Below are 16,966 nucleotides of genomic sequence, written 5' to 3'. Positions count from 1 at the left end.
GGACGACGGGGGGCGGGGAAATCAAGGGCCAAAGCGCAAGCGCATTTCAGAAGCACGTGCGGATGACATCACTTCCTGTTATTCTTTCTCTTTCCCTCCTTATCTCTTCCAGTTTTTTTCTGTCTTCCCCACGCCTCTTTTTTTTTTCTCTTTAGCCGGGTGGCCTTGGAGATTTGTCTTTCTCCTACTTCTTCCCCACTAAGAGAAGGCAGTTAGCGTTCCTTTTTTCTCCCTCGCCTCCCCCCCTCAAGCTTCTTCCCTTGTAGTCTCCATGGCTACCAGGCTCGGACTTGGTGCCTCTACCTGGGGTCACTATGGCAACGAGACTCGAACTTGTCCATCACGAGGATTGGGGGGCGGGAAGGCAAGGAGGTTGCGTTTCTATGGAAACGGAGGTTGGAGGTCGCCATGGAGACGGGTTCAGCCATGCCCACCAAGAAGACATCGTATCAGGACAAGGCACTTTAGGTGCCAGCGGGGGAAGGGAAGGAAGAAGTGGCTTCTGGCCCGGCTGCTTTGAAACTAAACGAAGAGGAATTGGAATGGAAAAACTATAGAAATATGAGTTGTTATTCAAGCTTTCCTTTCTCTATCACTTTACAGTTTATAAAGCCTCAACAATCCTGTGAGGTAAGCTGTGCAAATATTCTTATCCCCATTTTACAGATCATAAGGTATTTAGAGCTGGAAGGTATCTTAAACATCATTATAGCCCGACCCCCTCATTTTACAGATAACGAAACTGAACTTGGAAAAGAGATGTGGATTGTCCAAGGTCATGATGGTAATACTAAAAATGTTTCCCATTGCTATGCAGTTTCAGACACTTTCCTCGCCAGCTCTGTGGGATGAATGTGAGGATTATTATCTCCATTTTACAGATGAGGCAGAGGCAAAAACAACTGCCTATAATATTTCAGCTAGTGAATGACAGAGCGACTGTACTGCCTAGCATTCTTCTAACTGTATAACATTTGCCCCATTTCATGAAAATTGTCTGGTCATGCCCAACTCAGTGCTTGTAACTTGTGGCCATGAAGCTGGTTGAGATGCTGTCTCTTGAATTTTGATCCTGGGTTTCACCCTTCAAGAGACAGTTTGGTACAGTGCAAAGAACACAGACCTGGAAATAAGGAGTCCTGTTTTCGTTTTACTAATTAGGAGCTATGTGACCTTGGGCAAGTCATATCACATCTTTGTATCTGACTTTCCTCATCTGGGAAATGGAAATAGAAATCAATCACAGAGGGAATTATAAGGTTCAAATGAAATGATGGACATGAAAGCACTTTGCATTGCACTATATGAATATGAACTACTGTCATCCCTGGAGTTTGTGAGATATATATGTATGTGTGTGTGTGTACATACATATATATTGTGTCTGCATATGTGTATGTATATAAAATGAGATTTAGACCTTCACGAGAACATAGGATCATAGATTTAAAACCAGAAGGGACCTTAATAGGCACCTTCATTTTATAGATAAAGAAAGTACAGCCCCAAGATCTCACAGCTAATAAATGGAAAAGCCAGAATTTGGACCTAAATCCTTTGACTCCAAATCTAGCGTATTTTCCATTGTATCATACTGCTTCCCAACTAAAAATCTATTAATCCACCCCACTCATTTTAAAGATAAACTAAGTACAAAGTAGTGAAGAGTGATGGATTTGGAGCCAGAAAATTTGGTTGTGAATCCTGGCCTCTTTATTACTACCTGTAACTTAAAAATTTGTAAAATAAGATGGTTTGATGAAATCTCTAAAGCCCTTTTCTAAAAACCTCTGAAGCCTGTTTCTAAATTTATAAACCTATGAACCCTAGAAAAGTTCCGTGACTTTCCCAGGGTCACAACTGGAAAATAATAGAACCAAGATTTGAACCCAGTTCTTATGATTCTAATTCCTTTTCTTTTACACTACATCATGTTCTACCTGCTATTCCTGAGGACAGTTACTGTCTACTCAAATGACAAATGCCCACATGAAACATTCTTGTTCTGGCCCAGCTTGGAAGTATATGATAATTCATCATGGCATGGGGGTGAACCTTGATTCTTGAAGCTGTATGTAAGCAGAGCCCAAGTTCTGGCAGGTTCAGCCAAGATGGAAAGGCTTTCAGTGTGGTCCTGGTGACACTGCTTTCTGTGTGAGGACCAGCCTAAGTAAATATAGAGAGGCTCCTGTGTGAGCTTCTGCAGTGAGAATAGTGGAAAAGCAGGCACAGGTTGCTAATCACACAGTTTTTAAGTCATTCATAAACATTAATAATAATTAATGTATCTGCCCCAGGATCAACCCACATTGTGTTCCCATAGGTACAGTGACCTTGCTGCAGGCAGAAAAGACAAATGTGGCTATTCCCTGATGTTCTCTGTACCATCTGACTCCCTGCTCTGTGTCTGTCTGGGGATGAAATCACTGTTTGTTATTTGAGGTTTATTAGATTCCCAGAGTGTTATAGGTCCTGTGCAGAACATAAAACTCAGCTAGTTCATAGTGGATATTCTGTAATTTTTTATTCCCCCCCCATTGAATTAATTGAAAAGCACTAACTAATATCAAGGAACATGGCATAAAAGGGGAACAAATGACAGATGTAGCTCAAGATTGCTTAGAAGCAGGACTAGAATGAAGAGTAGGAAAGATAGGCAGCTGCTTAATTCACAGCACATAGCAGGGGGCACAATAAATAACACTCTTTAATGTTACTTTTATAAGTTTACATACTTTTAATGTCAGAAAATCCTGCTCTCCACAGGCCATATCAATTTAATGCTAAGTCATATAGCTTCCCAAGAAGTCCTGTTCCAACATCTCCTTGTGGTATGTAGATGACGTAGGATTTGTGAAGCTTAGGCTAGTACAGCAAAAGTTCTGTCTGGGTCAGCTAATCTCAAAAGGCTGAATTTATGTATAGTCTTAGTAACAGAATGTGCCTCCTGAGTGACTATCAGCTTCAATGAGTATGGAGAGAAATTACAGCTGAATGGAAGGATGATTCATAGGTTTTCCTGAAAGAAGCAAATAAAGGAATTGGAAGAGTTGATTTCATTTTGCATCCAAAGGCTACAAAAACCTTCACTTCCTGAGCCATTTCACCTTGCAGAACTTGGTATGAGCATAGGCAAAGTGACCACCATAAAGATAGATGCACCTTATATACCAAGATTTATTACAGAAGGTGAAATAGGTAATTTTACACAAAACTTCATAAGATTCTTTTAACCAAATTAACATATATCAATGAACAAGCAATTATTAAATACCTACTATGTAACTTTGGTATGTCAGGGCCCAGGAAGGATAGAGAGAAATATGTTGGAAAATAAGATGCCAGAGCTTGTAAATTACTCAGGAGCCTCATGCCTATATCTCATAAATACTTTCTACTAGGAGGGTTAACAAGCATAAAAACTGACACCGACCATATTTTAGCAGATAGGAAGCAACTGGTTACCAACATGTGAGTCATTTCAGAACCAGTTATTTGAAAGCACTCAGATCATCAACTGGTCAAAGGTAAAAATTAACATGAAATTAGGAGAAAGGAGAAAGATGGGAAAACATAGCTTGAAATTAAAACTTTAAGCCAACCTGTTTAAACAAACTTGGCTCATAAAAATGGGAAGTGAATTTCTTAAAAATATGAAATGGATAAAGGTAAAGACATTGCCTAGTTCTTAGCGGTTTGCTTAGCCATAGAAAAATAACAGATGGATAAAAATATATATTGACTCTGACTATCATAATTTCCTAGAAGTTTAATAGGTATAAAACAGTTACAGCAATGAAGGGAGCCAAAGAGCATTCCTAAAACTTTTGTGTGGAAACATTAGTTGCTCATGGATAGATTAAGCCAATATAATAAAATGACAGTACTAAATAAATTAATGTACTTATTCAGTGCCATATCCAATCAGACTACCAAATAATTGTTTACAGAGCTAGAAAAAATAGTAAACAAATTCATAAGGAGGATCAAAAAATCAAGAAACTCATGGGTAATAAATGAAAACAGTGATAAGGAAGAAGATCTATCAGTACTAGATCTCAAGCTGTACTATAAATTGGTAATTATTAAAATGATTTAGCCTGGTTAAAAAAATAGTTTAGTCAATGGAACAGATTAAGTATATAGTATAAAGAATCAACATAGTGGCATAGTATTCCGTAAACTTAAAGATCCAAATTACTAAGAGAAGGCCTCACTATTTGACAAAAACTGCTAGGAAAACTGGACACCAGTCTGTCAGGAACTGAATTTGGACAGTTAGGTAAGGACAGAATTGACTCAACAACGAGACTTGATTACATTCAGGAAATTGCTTTCAGTGATGCTAGCTTGCCCCCGAATACAAAAGCCCATCATTTTTTATGTCAGTCTCCTCCCATTGATGCACCGTGGTTGAGAATCATGGAATACCACTCTTTAAGAAGAATCAAAATTGCTGGTAACCAAAATGACTATGGAAAAAAGTGTGATGATCTATAGCATTATTACTAACAATGACTTGTGTGCAAGGAGAGGCAAAAAAGATATCATTAAGGACATGTATCATGGTAGTAGGAGGTGGGCCAGTTGTGGTGAGGGCAAGGGATTGCAGACATAGCATATGTAGCATTAGCATGTTTAATGAGATCCACTGAGCCCACTATTCCAGATCAAGGCCAGCTACCTCTTTCCTTCAGGGTTCTAAAGATCGTCTGCGGAATCCAGGTTGGTAGTGTCTCCACTGTTAGCCAATGGTGACTAGCACCAAGTACTTAATATTAATTAGCTTTGTCAGAAGGTTATTTACTTAGAATATACAGTAGTAATAAAAAGCATAAACCTTTTCCCTCAATCCCTTGGTGGCGCACATTCCCCTATACTGTCTTGTGGGGAGAGTGGGCTTAAACTTAGCACAATTTCTGCATAGCATTGGTCCCACCAAGTTCATGTCAAAATGCAACATTAATGCCAGATAATTCCTCACCTCAGCTACTGCTGGATGGGATCCCAAAGGTCAGGACACTCCTCACTCCTTGGGGCATTGATGTTGGGTTGTCTGAAAAATCCAGTATGTACTTGATTCCTGGACTCCAAAACTCTAAGATGCTCACTTTCCTGATCTCCTGAAACTCACAAGGTCAGACCCTCCAGATTAATTACCTTAAATAAAAGAGAATGTAACTGAGGTAGGAAAAGAACCAAGATCCTTTTTCATGGGGCCACATGGCCTCAGAAGAGAGAGAGCCCAAGTATTTTATAGCATTGTCTCTTCCTGGAAACTGTCAGCAAAGCAGTTAAACCAAGAGTAGAAATTTACTGAGAGAAAGAAGCTGAGGCTGACTGAGGTCTTTTTGAAGGTTTCAGTTCCATAACTACAGACATCAAAGAGGCTGCTGTCTACCATGCAGTTAGAAGGCCAGAACCAGTTATCTAATGTATGTGCACCCAAGTCTCTCCATGGCACTTCTATCACACATTATCATGACATTCTCAGAAGCAGGCTTCCCAGACTCTTCCATGTAGGGAATAGCATCAAAAGCATGTGCATGTGCCAGTGCCCTGTTACACATGTATGAAATGTTAAAAGGCCTAGGCATTGCCTAGATCCTAAATGGAAAATTTATGAAAGAACATCAACATGAATTACAGGATTAGAAGGATTGAGATCTGCATTTGTTCATAGCCTCACAACTAATAAGTGGTGGAGCTAGGACTTAAAATGGGACATGATTTTCAAACCCTATTTAGGAAAAGTTAGAAATTCATTATAAGCCCTTTTCTTGCTTTCTCCCTGCATCTTCTTGTGCTCACTGAGACCTCACTTCCACTGATTGACCTGACTTAGCTGGTCATTCTTTCCAGCACTGGTTGTGCTTTTACTCATATCTACAACTCACTGATCATGGCAGAGAAGTTGAAATACCTGCTCCACACTGCCACTTTTAGGCCCTCTCCCTGCCACCATTACTGGGTAACTTGTCCTCCTTTGAAGTTCATTCAATCCATATTTATTCCCCAATCAAGATTCTGGTGGCTGTTGCCTGCCACCCTCCAGGACTCTCCTAACTTCCTCAGTGAGTTCAGTGCCTCGCTCACCATTTTCTGTCCTCAACTCTTGCCCTTATGTTAGACTTGAACATATATAGAATGTTGAAAAAGTCTTAGTGCATTTTAAAGCTACTAACACTCCTAAAGTACAAGGCTGACCCTTACACCCCACCCCACCCCCCATTCAACAGGTCTCTTTTTCCTCCAAAATAAAATATGAAATCTTCTGTTTGGCTTTTAAAGCCCTTCAAACCTGGCCTCTTCCTACCTTTCCAGTCTCCTTACATCCTACTCTGCTCTATATGCTGTGATCCAGTGACACCAGCCTTTTTGCCTGTTCTCACACAGGGCAGTTCATCTCCTAACTCCAGACATATTCCCTGACCAACCCCCATGCTTGGAACTTACCCCCTCAACTCTTCCTCCTGGCCTCTGTGAAGTCTTAGCTAAAGTCCCACCTACAAGGAGCTACCTTAACCCTCTTTAGTCTTAGTGCCTTCCCTTTAAGATTATCTCTAATTTGTCCTGCATGGATCCTGGTTGTGCCTAGTTGTTTTCAGGTTGTCTCCTCCATTGGACTGTGAAGCCCTTGAGAGCAGGGACTGTCTTTTGCTTTTCTTTGTATCTCTAGCACTAAGTTGGCACTTAATAAATGCTTCTTGACTGGAACTTATTTGATAGTGACATCTGCCAAGATGCCATCAGGAAGGATCCCAGAGCTGAGAAACTGCTACATTTACTGAAAACAAAATCTCCAACTATAACTTAATTCTAATCTCATTTTTACCCTTTTTTCCTTCACTCCTAACTGCTCTCTCCAACCTCCCCCAAAAGTTGGAGAATGGAAAGTACTAGTGGAGGCAGCTGAGTGGTTAAGTGCATAGAGGACCTGACTTATCAACCTGAACCTGAATCCTGCCTCAGATACTTACCAGATAGGAGACTCTGGGCATCCCACTCAGCCTGTTTTCTCATTTGTAAAATGGGGATAATATTAGCAACGTTAGAGGGTTATTGTGAGGATCAAATGAGATCATATGTGTAAAGCACTTTGCAAGCTCTATAAATGTTAGCTATTACTATTTTCCCTTCTCTCCAAACATCTCTTCTAAAGCCTTCAGGCATTACCTGACTTCTACACCAAAAGTCTTGCCCTGGAGAAACTTCCATCCTGAGTTTCCTCTCCCAATTGGTGATTGCCTCTCCCAGAATACTTTCCTCTCTCCTCTCCATCAGTGTCCTAGACAACAGCTCCAGAGGACTTATGATGAAACATGCTATCCACCTCCCGAAAGAGGCGATGAATTCAGATTGAAATGAGTTTTTGGACATGGCCAATACAGGAATTTGTTTTGCTTGACAGATACTTGACATATTTGTCACAAGGGATTTTGTGGGTTTTTTTCCCCTAACAGGTATAAGTGGAAGGAAGACAAAATTGATTTCTTTTGTTAATTGCCTTTGAGGGGCATTTTCTGCAGATATTTTCAATCTCCTGTATTCATTTTAAACTGGAAAAAAGTATGTAACTTCTGGCAGAGATAACAACTGGCAGAGACAACAACAGAGATAATAATAGGGTTACTTTTAGCCCGGTGAAATTAATGTTTCTACCAGGTAAAATGGGTGTAATTTTCGCTTGTAAAACATCACAGTAAATAACAGTTATTCTCTAAATCAAAAAAATAATAATAAGGAAATTAAAGATAAGCTCGTTGAGGATAGGGACAGCTTTTGCTTTTTTATTTGTGTTCCCAGTGTTGAGCACACTATATTTTCACACTAATTAATAAGTGCTTTTTCATTCATTCATTCAAACCTCTAGCTCATGTCACCTCTGTGACCTTAGGCAGATTACTTTACCTTTCAGGGCCTCAGTTTCCTCCTCTTTAAAGTGACAGGGTAGGACTAGATGAAAGTCAAGGTCTTTTCCAGTTCTGACATTCTGTTAGTTGATGAATCTCTTTTGTTGCAGTATTTATGTAACTCAATCTTAGAAGCCAAAGCTTGCTCTATAGGGATATGACTCAGACAGCAGTAATGTGTTTGGAACACCTTGTTAGGTGAGAAACCTTGTGGGAATGCTAGGTTCACACACAACAGAGTGTGACTTGAAGTTTCTGGTTTTATATATAGCCCTATTCTGGCCTTTGGCAGCATGAGTTGGAATGATGCATTGAAGCTGTAAGAGCATGTGACCCAAGTGAGGAATCAGAAGGAAGGTCCAGCTGCCTCCAGCATCTGCAACATGTGACATTTTAGCCCTCAAAATTCTTTCCACTCGTGGGGTACCTTTCCTGGCAAGTCACAGCCTCCTTGGGTCTGAGTTTTCTCATCTGTAAAAATGGAGATAATAACACTTACATTTCCTGCCTCACAGGACTGTTTGCAAAAATAAAGTACTGTAGAGATGGTGTAGTGTTTTTATCTGTGGGCCTTAGAAAACTTTTATGTACATCAATTAATTAACCTATATTCATGCCTAACGAAGAAGCCAGTAGTTCTATTCTTACTCTGAAGGGAAGGATAGTGGTAATTAAATTATCTCAAGGTTCCTTAATAAATCAGAGAACTGGATTAAGCCTGTTGAATTGCTTGACAGTGTTACTTCTCTGTTGACCTGTTAAGTCTCTAAGGGTAAGCCTAGTTTCCACCAAATTACACTATGAAATTGTTTGTTTCAAAACCTCTATGGCACTGATTGGGCAGTTAGGTGGTACAGTGGATAGAGTGCCTGGGCTAGAGTTAGGAAGACTCATCTTCATGAGTTCAAATCCAGCCTCAGACACTTACTAGCTGTGCGACCCTGGGTAAGTCACTTAACCCTATTTGCCTCAGTTCCTCATCTGTAAAATGAGCTGGAGAAGGAGATGGCAGACCCCTCCAGTGTCTTTGCCAAGAAAACCCCAGATGGGGCCACAAAGAGTCAGATACAACTGAAAAATGACTGAACAAAATTGTGACGGTAAGATGGATTCACTGTCATGGAAGGAATGATTGGTGATGATTTGAGGAGCTAGGTGTCTTGAGTTTTAGTCCAAATCATCAATACAGTATAAAAATTCAGTCAGGTCACATCCCCTCTCGGAACCAATAAAGCAAGTAGGGTAGACTAGATTTTTAATGTCCCTTCCAACTCTGACATTCCACAATTTTAAGTCTTGTTGATTTTTTTCTTTGAAAAGTTCTTTCATTTGCATTCCTATAACATACCCAGACTCTTACAATAGTAATTGTCCTCCTCCCTTGTCTTCAGCCTCTCCTGTTCCTCCATACTACACACTAAAGGCAAACATCAGTCCTCTACTCAAAAAATTCCAGTAGCTCCCAATTTCCCTCATAGAGAATAAAGTCCAAATTCCTTGATCTGGCACTCGGTACATTCTGTAATCTCACCATACCATATCTAAGCGTACATCTCATAGTCCAACCTTCGGCTCTAGCCAGGTAGGTTTTCTTCCCTGTTCCTTAAGCCCTCTAAGCTTATGGGCAAATCTTAGCCTTTGTTCATAATGTTCCATCCATAAAGCATGCCCTTCTTCCTCCCTCCTGCCACCCCATATCTTAACCATCCTTCATGGTCCAATTCAAGTCTCACTTCTTCCACACAATCTTCACCAATCATTCGAGACCATCCTGACATGCTAGATATGTTACTGGAAGTGACACATACACTTCTTTGCATTGCTAATCAGTGTTTCACATGCATGAGTCTTGTCTTCCTACACACTGCCTGTCACATTGTTTTGCACATAGTAGTCATTCAGTAAATATTTGTCAAATGAATAAATGAATTACATAGTGTTCGTGAGAACATACTAATAACGAGCATTGCCATTTCTATAGTACCCTACAGCTTACAAAAGCACCTTCTTCATAACAACCCTATAAAGTAGGTAAACCGAGCTATTATTAACCCTGTTTTACAAACTAAAACTGAGAAGTGGTTTACCCACCATCTCAGGCAGAGCCAGACCTTTCATAGATAATCAGTCATATAGTTAATAGGTAGAAAAAATATCAAGTCACCTTATCTGATTCCTTCATTTTACACATGAGAAAGCTGAAACACAGAGACAGTATCCTCAAGGTTACATAGATAATAATAGCTAGTATTTATATAGCACTTTAAGGTTTGCAACATACTTTACAAGTATCATCTCATTTGATCCTCACAATAATCCTGGGAGGTAGGTGCTTTTACCAGCCCTGTTTTAAAGATGAGGAAACTGAGGCAGATAGAAGTTATGTAACTTGTTCAGGGTCACACAGCAAAGAAGTATCAAAGGCAGGATTTGAACTCAGGTCTTTTTTTACTTCAGATCTAACACTCAATTGACTGTGCCACCTGTTACTTTAAGTAGCAGAAAAAATGATTCAAATTCAAGCCTTATGACTCCAAATCTAGTGCTCTTTTCATTACACCATACTTTGAAGGGAGTGCTCCTCACTCTAGCAATAAGTATCAAAGGCAGTTGAACCCAGGGCATCCTATTCAGATCCATAGTTCCTATATCAAGCTGCCTTCATAGCACTGTAAACAAGATTTAGTTCAACAGGTAAGTTCAGTGTACATTTATTGGGTGTTGGCTAGGTGCTAAGGAGATGCAAAAAGACCTCTGGTTAGTCTCCATGGTGGTCTTCAAGATTAAAATCAAATGACAAGATATCCAAATGCTGCTGACACTCTTGTCATTGATTTTAACTTCAGAAGCTGCCACAGTATCCTTTTTTCAGAAAGAACGAAAGAAAAAAAGGAAAGGAAGGAAAACAGGAAAAGAAAACCAAACATCTGGTTTTCTGTTGAGCGTTGCCCTCAGCACAGAGACTCTTACTTGCTTTTTCATTACTTCTAGTGCCCACAGCTGTAAATATACTGCTCATCTCCCACTAGGTGGCAGCTTGAGTTCACTGGTAGCCACTAGGTCATCAGAAGACTAGTTCCTTGTAACTGCTTTTTTGTGACTCCATCACAGTAGTGTGTAAGACTATCAAATACATCTATTTTCATGGATTTGTAACTTTTGCTCAGTTCCTTGCCCTCCCTTCCAAAGATATGAAGGAGCTGAGTCATCACAGGGGGACATACTACCTTGTGTAACCCTGGATAAATCAAATTTACCTGCATAAATTAGAATCACCTTCCTTAGTTTCCTCATTTGTCAAATAAGTTGGCCTAAATGACCTCTAAAGGCTTTTTAATCTCAAAATAATATTATCTTATGACATCTTTCTGCTAACTAGCTCAGACTCCACACCCAGCCAAATCTTTCTTTGCAGTCTGCTGACCACAGCTTAACAGAGAAAGCTTCATTATTCAAACACAGAATAAAGAAGAAAAAAATCCACGAACAGCTTAAGATCCCCAAGTCCACAAGATGCTCAACTGAAGGGTCCCTTCCAGTTTTACAGTATGTGTTTTGCTATGTTCCTCCTGGAGTCACAATTTCTGGTTCTATCTGGAAATCTCTTTCATGGTGGCTGCTCCTCACAATCCATTGGGCTTAATAGTTCTATGAAAATACTTGATGTAAGCAATAATCTTGATATTTTTTCCATCATTGGTTATGGATGTCTCCCATACTGACACTAGGCTGACATGGAACGTGTGGCCTTGACCAAATGAAACCAGAATGAGCTGGTTTCCTTACCTTGCATTAGTTCCCTTATCAGTTGAGTGCTGGAGTTTTGTGTCATACACATGTATTTCATTAATCTTATTGTGTTTTTAATTTCGTGGTTTTTTTACCCCAAGGAAATACACAAAAGTTCTAGCTTTTAAAGAGCATACTTCAGTTACTAGTAGAGATATTACATAGGCTCAGAATTAGAGAAATCAAGGATCATTAAAGCCCACAATAAAACAGGAAAGTCACATCAAAGCACAAAAATAAACAAAAAACAGTTGCAACAACTGACAAGCTATTGCTGGGAAACAGCCTAATTAATCCTGAGAAAATAAACAAAGACTTTCAGGGAGATCTGGCAGTTGAAGAAGTTGTTATTGATTCCTCTACAATGTGAGGTAGTTATAGGTAAGACAGTACAAAGATTGAAGTACTAGTGAAACGCATTCTTTCATTCCAGGACATACCAAAATCATTGTTTGAAGAATTCCGGAAGTTTGGGGATTTTTTTGTTCTTCCAATGTACCTGGAGGTCTTATTCCCACTGAGGGAGCAATGAATTCTGACAAATATTTGTCTACTAAGAAGCAGAATTGTTCTGGAATTACATGTATTCTGAAATGGAGATCGAATGCTACACTATAATCTTGCATTATGCCACATATTAAGAACCATGCCACAAAATGTCAAGAAATGTATCCAGTGATGGAAACACACAAGATTCAGTGGCTTGGGAACTTGACTGATTTAAGCTCAACTGAAAACCTATGGGCTATAAACAAAATCAGACTTAGGGAAATGTTGTTTGTCAAAGGTATTGCCAAATATTGTAAAATAAATGATTTCAGCTAAAGGATATATGGCACATTAAAAGTTTTTTTAAGATGTAAAAAGTTGTAAAATTTATTGTGTAATAAATTTAATTATTTTACTTTGTCCTGAGTAATTCACAAGGCACGTTTATGCTGGTCTCCATCTCCTCTCCTCAGTTATCACCTTCTCTGCTTCCCTCAGGACCTTCTTTAGCACCTTCATTCTCTCCATAAATCTCTAAGCACCACCTTTTGTAGGCCAAAGTCATTTGATTTCTTTGTTGACACCTTGTCAGCACCTCATGGGAATCTTCTGACAAACCCATTTGCTGAAATACTCTATGAGATTAAACTGCTCCCACATGGAGATCTTCTCCTTCACTATCACCATGACCATCCCCTTACTCCCAACAAATAAGGTGGGTTACAAAGACCACAGGCAGACACAGCCGGTGAACATAGTCATTAGGATATGCATCCACAGAATTTTATTTTTTAAAGGTGAATATTGAAAGTAGGCTCAAGCTTAGAGAAAGTATATATGGCAAGTGGGTAATTCACAGCTCCTTATTACTAGGAGTCTTTTTCTCCAATTCATGGGGAGCAGAATAAGCTCTTTTAAGGCATGGTATAGTTTCTTTGCTAAGCTCCTTGTAGAGCAATGAGTCCAGTCTGTTCTTGGCTCCTGCTGATGTGGACACTGCCATTAGCTGATCAAAGAATGCAGTGGAGACACCACCAATGGGAACATGGGAAGTACAACCTCAGTCTGGACCCCGTGAAGCTTGAAGGTCCTCCTCTTGTTGTAGGGGTGGGGGAAAGGAGAATAGGCCCCAGCCCAGGCCTCTCCTTCCCCATCACCCCCAGTCAATTCCTACTTAATAATCTGCTGGAAAGCAATCCTGGTCTCAGACAAAGCAAAAGCAAAAATAGATTTAATTAAAAGAGATAAAGAAGGAAACTAATTATCTTGCTGAAAAGTACTATAGATAATGAAGTAATATCAATACTAAACATATGTGCACCAAATGATATAGCATCTAAATTTTTGAAGAAGTTGAATGAATTATAAGAGGAAATAGATATTAAATACACTAGTTGGGGACCTGAACTTTCCCCTCTCAGAATTAGATAAATCTAACCAAGAAATAAACAAGAAACAAGTTAAGCAGGTGAATAAAATTCTGCAAAAGATATGATAGATCTCTGGAGAAAACTGAATGGGAATAGAAAGGGATATACCTTTTTCTCAGCACTGCATGGTACCTACACAAAAATTGACCATGTATTGTTATGTAAAAGCCTCACAACCAAATACAGAAATAGCAAAGGCATCCTTTTTAGGTCATAATGCACTAAAAATTACATTCAGTAATGGACAATGGAAAGAGATTAAAATTAATTGGAAATGAAATAATCTAATCCTAAAAAACAAGTGGGTCAAAGAACAAAGCATGGAAACAATTGATAATTTCATTAAAGAAAATGATAACAATGAGAAAGCATACCAAAATTTATGGGATGCAGCCAAAGCAGTACTTAGGGGAAAATGTATATCTCTAATTGCTTACATCAATAAAATAGAGAAAAATCAGATCAATGAATGGGGCATGCAACTAAAAAAATGTTTTAAAGAACAAATTAAAAATCCCCAATCAAACACTAAATTGGAAGTCCTGAAAAATTAAAAGAGAGATTAATAGAATTGAAAGTAAGAAAACCATTGAACTAATAAATAAAACCAAAAGCTGGTTTTATGAAGAATAAACCAATATAGACAAACCATTGGTTAATTTGGTTTTAAAAAGGAAAGAAGAAAACCAAATTACTGGTATCAAAAATGAAAGGGTGAATTCACCACCAATGAAGAGAAAACTAAGACAATTGTTAGGAGCTGTTTTGCCCAATTATATGCCAATAAATTTGATAATTTAAATGAAATGGATGAATATCTACAAAAATATAAATTACTCAGATTAACAGAAGAAGAAATAAAATAAATAACCCAGTATTAGAAAAAGAAATTGAACTAGCCATCAATAGATTTCCCAAGAAAAAATCTCCAGGGCCAGGTGGATTCATAAGTGAATTCTGCCTAGCATTTAAAGAGCAGTTAATCCCAATAGTATATAAACTATTTTGATAAAAAAAAATTAATTAAAAAAATTTAAAAAAATTTTTAAAACTTTAAAAATTTTTTAAAAATTTAAAAAATTTTTAAAAATTAAAAAAACTATTTGGAAAAATAGGTGAAGAAGGAGTCTCACCAAATTCCTTTTATGATGCAAGTAATGATGCTGATACCCAAGTCAGGAAGAGCCAAAACAGAAAGAAAATTATAAATCAATTTTCCTAATGAATATTGATGCAAAATTTTAAAATAAAATACTAGCAAAGAGATTAAAGCAATTTCTCATAAGAATCATACACTGTGACCAGGTGGGGTTTATATCAGTTATGTAGGGCAGGTTCAATATTAGGAAAGCTATTAGCATAATTGACCATATCAATAACAAAACCAACAGAAATTATATGATTATCTCAATAGATGTGAAAAAAGCCATTGACAAAATACAGCATACATTCCTACTGAAAACAGTAGAGAGCATAGGAATAAATGGAGCTTCCCTTAAAATAATAAGTAATATTTATCTAAAACCATCAGCAAGCATTATCTTTAGGGGACAAGCAAGAAGCCTTCCCAGTACCATCAGGGGTGAAGCAAGGATGTCTATTATCACCTCTATCATTTAATATTGTATAGAAATGTTAGCTATAACAATAAGAGAAGAAAAAAGAAATGAAAGGAATTAGAAGAGGCAATGAGGAAATAAAACTCACTTTTTGCAGATGATATGATGTTACACTTAGAAAATCCTAGAGAATCAACTAAAAACTACTTGAAATTATTAACAACTTTAGCAAAGTTGCAGGATACAAAATAAATGCACATAAATCATTAGCATTTCTATATATTGCCAACAAAGTCCAGCAGCAAGGACAGAAAGAGAAATTCCAGTTAAAATAACCGTAGACAACATAAAATACTTAGGAGTTTACCTGCCAAGACAAACCCAGGGACTATATGAACACAACTATAAAATATGTTTCACACAAATAAAGTTAATTGGAAAAATAGGTAGGTTGAGCCCATATAATAAAAATTAAAATTCTACCTAAATTAATCTATTCAGTGCCATACCAATCAAACTACCAAAAATTATTTTATAGAGCTACAAAAAATAACAAAATTCATCTGGAAAAACAAAAGCTCAAGGACATCAAGGGAATCAATGAAAAAAATGGGAAAGAAGGTGGTCTAGCTGTACCAGATCTGAAAACTGTATAATAAAGCAGCAATCATCAAAACTATTTGGTACTGGCTAAGAAATAGAGTGGTGGATCAGTGCAATAGATTAGGTACAAACTACATTATAGTAAAAGACCATAGTAACTTAGTATATGATAAATCCAAAGAACCAAGCTTTTGGAACAAAAACTCATTATGTGACAAAAACTGCTGGGAACACTGGAAAACAGTATGTCAGAAACTAGGCATAGACCAATATCTCATACCATATACCAAGATAAGGTCAAAATGTGTACCTGATTCACACAAAAGCATGATACCATAAGCAAATTAAGAGAGCATGGAATAGTTTGTCTGTCAGATTTATGGATAAGGGAAGAATTAGGACCAAAGAAGATACAGAGAGCATTAAAAAAACATAAAATAGATAATTTTGATTATATAAAATTAAAAAGTTTTTGCACAAACAAAACCAATGTAACCAAAATTATAAGGAAAGCAGAACACTGAGGGGGGTAGGTGGGGAATTTGTAACAAGTATCTCCAATAAAGGCCTCATTTCTCAAATATTTAGAGAACTGAGTCAAATTTATGAAAAACACAACTCGTTTCCCAGTTGAGAAATGATCAAAGGATATGAACAGGAAGTTTTCAGACAAAGAAATCAAAGTTATCTATAGTCATATGGAAAAAATGCTCTAAATCACCATTAATCAGAGAAATGCAAATTAAAACAACTCTGTGGTATCAACTCACACCTATCAGAGTAGCTAATGTGACAAAAAAAGGAAAATATTGGATGTTGGAGGGGATGTGGGAAAACTGGAACACTAATGCACTGTTGGTAGAGTTGTGAACTGATCTAACCATTCTGGAGAACAATTTGGAACTATGCTCAAAGGTCTATAAAACTTGGCTTGTCCTTTGATCCAGCAATACCATTGCTAGGTCTGTATCCCAGAGATATCCCACCTACCCCCCCAAAAAGGGGAAATGACCTATTTGTACAAAAATACGTATAGCAGCTCTTTTTGTGATGGTTAAGAATTGGAAATCAAAAGGATTCCTATAAATTGGGGAATAGCTCAACAAGCTGTGGCATATGATTGTAATGGAATATTATTGTGATGTAAGAAATGACAAGCAGGATGATTTCAGAAAAACCTGGA

General features: G+C 37.9%; 1 long non-coding RNA gene across 1 annotated transcript; it reads left to right on the top strand.

The window, feature by feature from the left end:
* Positions 1-14: 14 nt before the first annotated feature.
* Positions 15-12,621, top strand: LOC110206610 (uncharacterized). Its single transcript, XR_002323971.2, has 2 exons — positions 15-630; positions 12,136-12,621. It is a non-coding gene; the product is annotated as an uncharacterized LOC110206610 (long non-coding RNA).
* Positions 12,622-16,966: the final 4,345 nt, after the last annotated feature.

Source organism: Phascolarctos cinereus, unplaced genomic scaffold (assembly GCF_003287225.1).
Source record: "Phascolarctos cinereus isolate Bilbo 61053 unplaced genomic scaffold, phaCin_HiC Scaffold_2;HRSCAF=192, whole genome shotgun sequence".
NCBI lineage: Eukaryota > Metazoa > Chordata > Mammalia > Diprotodontia > Phascolarctidae > Phascolarctos > Phascolarctos cinereus.
This window is presented reverse-complemented; position numbering and strand designations above follow the sequence as displayed.